At 50.1% G+C, this 6,334-nt stretch overlaps 1 pseudogene; it reads right to left on the bottom strand.

Moving 5' to 3' along the window:
- Positions 1–3,289: 3,289 nt before the first annotated feature.
- LOC101003215 lies at positions 3,290–6,130 on the bottom strand (annotated as a pseudogene).
- Between the last annotated feature and the right edge of the window lie 204 nt (positions 6,131–6,334).

The following is a 6,334-nucleotide window of genomic DNA, read 5'->3' as shown; positions in this document are numbered from 1 at the left end:
AAACTCTGTACCCGTTAAACAATACCTTCCACTTCCCCATCCTTCCTGCAAACCGCCATTCCTCTTTCTGTCTCTATGATTTTGTGTTTTTTTTTTTCAGACAGAGTCTTTCACTCCGTCACTCAGGCTGGAGTGCAGCAGCGAGATCATGGTGCAGTCTTGCCTTCCTTGGCTCAAGCGATCCTCCCGCCTCAGCTTCCTGAGTAGCTGGGACTACACGTGCACACCACCATGCCTAGTTAATTTTTAAATCTTTTGTAGAGTTGGAGGTCTCACTATGTTGCCCAGGCTGGTCTCTGTTATTTTGACTAGGGACCTCGTATAAGTGGAATCACACAGTATTTGTCTGTTTACTTATTTATTTTTGAGATAGTCTTACTCTGTCACCAGGGCTGCAGTGCAGAGGTGGGATCACAGCTCACTGCTGCCTTGACCTTCTGGGCTCAAGCGATTCTCCCGCCTCAGCCTCCCGGAGTATTGAGATTGCAGGAGTGAGCCTCCACACCCAGCCCAGTATTTGTCTTTTTGACTTATACTCCTTTTATATACCCCCTTTCCTTATCCATCCATCCATGGACATTTGGGTTGCTTCCACATTTTAGCTGTTGTGAATAATGCTGCTGTGAACATGGGTGTACACATATCTGCTTAAGATGTTTGTATCTGCTTTCAAATCTTTTCAATATATACCCAGAGGTGGAACTGCTGGATCATACAGTAATTCTCTTTTTGTTTTTCAAGGAACTGCCACAATGTTTTCCACAGAGGCTTTTCCATTTTCCATTCTCACCAGCAATGCACCAGTATTCTGATTTCAACACATCCTTGCCAACACTTGTTAATTTCTGTTTTTCTCAAATGACTTTTTGGGTCTAAACTTGTAGAGATTGAGACCTGCCAGCTCAGCTGCTTCAAAAGATTCTCCCTCCTGGTGTGAGAGGTGCACCTCTCCCCCTCAATAGATCCTCTACAGGGAGTACGAGGGATCTCAGAATTGGGAAATCAGATGGGGTAACTGCTCTCAGACCCTCCCATGGCTCTCCATTGCCCTCATGATCAAGTTCAAGCTCTTGCTGGCCGGCCATGTCCTCGATGCTAGCGCTCCAGCCTGCCTCCCCCTCATCTTGGCTTTCTTTGCAGCTGTCACACACTAATCTTTTAGTTCAGAGCTGTTCTCTCTGGCTGGAATGCCCACTTCATTCCCTGCCCTCCCATGCAAAACAAGCAAAAACAAACAAACCCAAGCCTGGTTGACTCCTGTTTATCCATTGGGTCTCAATTTGGGTATCACTGCTTCCTGGAAGCCTTCCCTGATGCCGCTAGACTAGGTTGGGCATCCTTGCCATGTCCCACAGTAGTACTTCCTCTCTTTTGGTCACTCAAATGACCTTGTTGAAGTGTTTGCAATACAGTGCAAGGTCTTGGGGCAGAACTATGTCATCTTGTTTCTCACTCACTCCCCAGCCCTACCGTGGTGCCTAGCCCGTCACTCTGCATGTCATAGGTCCTCTCATATCTGTTTGTCAAATGAATGGAATAGGCTACTCTGAAATCTTTGTGTTGGAAAATTCTGTCCTCGCTTCCAGGGAAGAAATTCTCATCCCCTGACTCCACTTTGCACTCTCTGAAGAGGGATCATCCTGCCCTCTTCATTTCCCCTCTCTCCAGGGACGGGAAACTTTTTCCCTTGTGGGTAGAGGTTTCTTCCAACCTCTGCCTGGAAGAAAGTCCTTCCTCATCTGAGGAACCTGCAGGTGGCCATACTCCTTCCCCAGTGAAGCTGACCAGCACTAGGAGCAACTGAAGCTTGCATTCAGGGACAAGCAGAGATATGAGGGGAGGCAGAGTCCCAGTGCTGCCTAAGGCCCTGACTCCAACTGTCTCAGAGACCATGATCTAACCCTGTCATTTGTTTTATTTTTTTCCCCCTTTTTTCTTTTCTCTCTTTTCTTTTCTTTTCTTTCTTTCTTTCCTTCTTTCTTTCTTTCTCTCTTTCTTTCTTTCCTCTCTTTTTTTTTTTTGAGACAGAGTCTTGCTCTGTTGCCCAGGCTGGAGTGCAGAGGCATGATCTTGGCTCACTGCAACCCCTGCCTCCCAGGTTCAAATGATTCTCCTGTCTCAGTCTCCCGAGTAGCTGGGATTACAGGCGCCTGCCACCATGTCCAACTAATTTTTGTGTTTTTAGTAGAGATGGGGTTTCACCATGTTGGCCAGGCTGGTCTCGAACTCCTGACCTCAAGTGGTCTACCCATCTCAGCCTCCCAAAGTGCTGGGATTACAAGCATGAGCCACCATGCCCGGCTTAAGCCCTGTCATTTCTACAGTTTGGTCCTTGACTCAATAAATTCCCTTCTATCTAAACTACTTTTAGTTGGGCTTCTGACACTTGCTACCAATAGTTCTGATCAATACAATCTTTAAAGACTTAACACATTTATAGGTAATCAAACAAACGGTAGTGGTGATTAGAAGCTTTATTGTAAAATGCTACAGGGTCAGCTGGGCAGGAACTGGCCTTTCCAGGCCTCAGGATGTGGAGTTGGGGTTTCTGTCCCTGCAGGCATCCGTTTGCATCTGCTGATCGGCATAGGAGCTGAGAAGCATTCCAAAGAAGTGTTTTAAACCATGTCCGCTATTGGGTTCAGACCTATATAGACAGGTCTTTCAGATGGCAGAGGTGAGGGAACTTTAGAAGCCAGCCTACACACATGTGCATGTGTGTGTGTGTGTGCGTGTGTGTGTGTGTGTGTGAGAGAGAGATAGGGGTAGGCAAAGGGGCTTCCTGAGAACTCACCATCAGAGAAGAAGGAGACAGGCAGAGTGGGAAGGACTCTGCAAGGGCCTCATACCAGAGCGACTGGTGGTTGAGAGTCTGATATGGGGAGCTCATCCTGACTAAGGCCTCCACCCCCAAAATGTGTGTACTCCTGGGGGAGCTAAAAATGCTCTGGCATGAAACATTGTCACTGCAATCTTGCTGCGAAGCCTCCTTGCAGAGCAGGACAGCTTCACTTCCAAGAATGATGACAAATTCTGGAGCCTGGTTGCTGGGTTCCAACTCTGGTTCCACCATTGATGAGCTATGTGACTTAGGGTAAGTTATTCAACCTCTCTGTGCCTCAGTTTTCTCATCTGTAAACTAGTTTTTGTTTGTTTTTAAGAGACAGGATGTCTCTTTGTTGCCCAGGAGTGCAGTGGCATGATCACTGCATCCTCGAACTTCTGGGCTCAAGTGATCCTCCTGCCTCAGTCTCTCCAGTAGCTAGGACTACAGGCATAGGCCACCATGCCCAGCTTAAATTAGTTTATTTTATGATTAGATGAATTAAAGTACATAAAGTGTTGGAATAGTGCCTGGCACATTAAATAAATCAGTTATTTAACCACCACCACCACGACAACCCCTTCTCCCTCTTTTTAAATTTTTTTAAAATTTTTATTTTTAAACCCAAGCTGACTTTAATAGGAATTTAAAAATTTTTAAATATATCTCTGGCAAAGAATAATGCAGGGGTAAGGATCTAGGCACAGTCTAACATCTCTCTGAGGCCTCCACACAGGCCCCTCAAACTGTACCCACTCTGACCATGCACCACCTTCCACAGACCTGGTCCCGCAGCTGTCCCTTCCTTTGGGGAAGTGGGGAAGGGATGGCTTTAGGGGGATGCAGAGTCCATCCCTCAGCCATGCCATCTGCCCCACTTCTTAGGACTTCCTGGGATTGACTGTCCTTCCCTTGACTCCCCCATCCCTCTGGTTCCCTGGTCTCACATGGCATGGCCCCTCCCACCCTCTGGCTTCTGCTGGTTCTAACCATTTTCTCTGATCCCTAGTGCCACCTCCCCATGGTCCTCCTCAGCAACTTCAGCCTTGCCCTCCTTCTCAGGTAGGGACCTCTGACTTGACCCCAGTCCTGTCAGTCCCTACTCTAGAGAGCCTACAGTCCCAGCTCCCTGAAGCCCCACTCTCCAGGACCTGGCTGTACAGAGCTGAGTTGTGGCTTTCGCTGCTACTGCCAGTTGCAGTACTAGGTTCAGGGAAGGCTGGGCCCTGGGACTTGGGAGCAGGGAGGGTCTTTGTGCTCTGGGTGGGTGGCACAGCATAGTCATCAGGCAGGGTTGTAGGGGAGCTCATAGCTCTCCTACTTCACCTGAGCTTGGCATCCCCACACATCCTTGGGCTCCTAAGGCAGATCATAAAGGCTCTGGGGAAGGGCTGGGACCAGGCCCTCAGGTTCAACATAGATGGGATCCTGTTTGGAGTCCATCAGCTTGGCCTTCAGCAACTGCTGCTGCTCATGTCCGTACAAGTCCCAATAGAGAGGTTTCTTCCATTGTACTCCCTCTCCTGCCCGAGCAAGGGTGCTGTCCAAGAAGTCTGAGTATAGGGAGTGCTGGGATGGGCCTGAAGCGATGCACAGGGAGTCTAAGGGCTCAGCATACAGGGCTGGGGGGCTGTCAAGAAGCCCTTGGGGGCCAGGTAGGGAAGGGAATTTCCCCTTTGCCACCTCCCCTTCTTGGGAGTCAGCTCTGAGAACATTCTGACCCTGTCTGCCTTTCCCTGGGTCTTCTGCCAGTGGATGGCAGTCTCACCTGCCTGGAAGATGTCATTTCCCTGTGCTGTCTGGAAGGTGAAGGTTCCAGGGCCCAGGAGGCAGTGGCACTGGCCTCAAAAGAGAACATGACCTTGTCCTGGCCATAGCAATGCAACAGAGTATAGGGCCAGGACAGGACAGCTCCAGTATCTGACTCTGGGCCCCCATGGTCAGGAGAGTCACCCTCTCACCCTCCAACCCTCAGCAAATAGAGGCATGCAGGCCACAGTGCTCAGCCGCCTCAGTCCTCTGCACCATTACCCAGAATTGGGATCCTTCCCAGGTGTGGCTGCACAAGGAGTTCTCCAGCATCTCCAGGGCAGAAAGCTCAGGTGGGTTGTTGGTAGGTTCCAGAATCCAGCTGCCTTTCCGAAAGGGGTTTTGGCAGTGTCTGCATCCAGGCTGCACTGGACAGCACATCAACAGCCAGCAGGTGCTAGTGCTGTGCAGTGTCCAGGCGGAAGGCAGTGGCGCTGGGCTCAGGGGGGCTCTCCACAGCCACGGGGGCCAAACTCACACACTTCACCAGATGGATCACCTTGCAGTACAGGCAGCACGAGCTCCCTCAGCTGCTCCCAGAGCTCAACCCCTTATGGTCAAAGAACTTGAGCCACGCTACGCCACGGGGACTGGCCAGGTAGAGCACAGCCCAGGTCTTCCTCCACCTCTTGGTCCCAAAGTGCTCACTCTGCAAAAAGAGTGGCCCTTCCATCACAGCTCCATCCATGGCCCCCAGCGGTTCCTTCCCCGCTTCTCCCTCTTATCAAGTGACTGAGTACTATGGCACTGACAGATCCACACCAGACTCTGGCCAGGCTCCCTCTGATCTGTTACTCCTGATGCTTGCATATATAACCCAGACACGATGCACCACAGCATCACCTTTACCTGAAAGAGTTCAGAAGGCATCAGGGCCCTCCAGAATTACCCAGCCTGATGCCTTCATTTTTGCAGACGAAGAGACCAAGGCCCAGCGAGGGATCCCATAGAAAGAGTAAAAGTAAAACCAATGAGCATGTGTCAGAGGAGGAGTCCCCCACAGCAGGAACGGCACGTAAGAGGATTCTTGGGGACAGATACAGTGGGGACGGCCCTGGATCTTCTGCTTTGGTCCCTGCTATGACATTAACTTAGTCTGTGAGCTCAGGCAGTGGAAGCAGATGAGGAAGGACCCCTGTCCTGGAGAACTCTTTCTGCCAGTGTTCATTTGGAGAGTGGTATCCTGGGGATTCCCAGGTGCCACCACCTTATTCTCACTTCTGCCAGCAACACTGATCTTAGCCTCCCCTCAGAACTCTGAGCAAGAATGTCCTGGGCTCAGAGTGTGGCCACCGCGCTGGCTTCTTACTCCAGTGCACTCCTGTCAGCCCTCTGGGGGAGCACACGGAGTAGCAGCTCTTCCCTACCACCGAAATGCATCTTTGTACCCTCCAAAATGATGTCTTCAGTGTCATTGTTATTCAATTATGATCAGAAGCCGAGCTTGATCAGACGTTCAATCTAACTTCTATTAAGTCGTGAAACTCCTTTTTTTTTTTTTTTGAGACGGAGTTTTGCTCTTGCTGCCCAGGCTGCAATGGTGCGATCTTGGCTCACTGCAACCTCTGCCTCCCGGGTTCAAGCGATTCTTCTGCCTCAGCCTCCCGAGTAGCTGGGATTACAGACATGCGCCTCCATGCCAAGCAAATTTTGTATTTTTAGTAGAGATGGGGTTTCTCCATGGGGTTTCTCCATGTTGAT

Source organism: Papio anubis, chromosome 12 (genome assembly GCF_008728515.1).
Source record: "Papio anubis isolate 15944 chromosome 12, Panubis1.0, whole genome shotgun sequence".
Lineage (NCBI taxonomy): Eukaryota > Metazoa > Chordata > Mammalia > Primates > Cercopithecidae > Papio > Papio anubis.
This window is presented reverse-complemented; position numbering and strand designations above follow the sequence as displayed.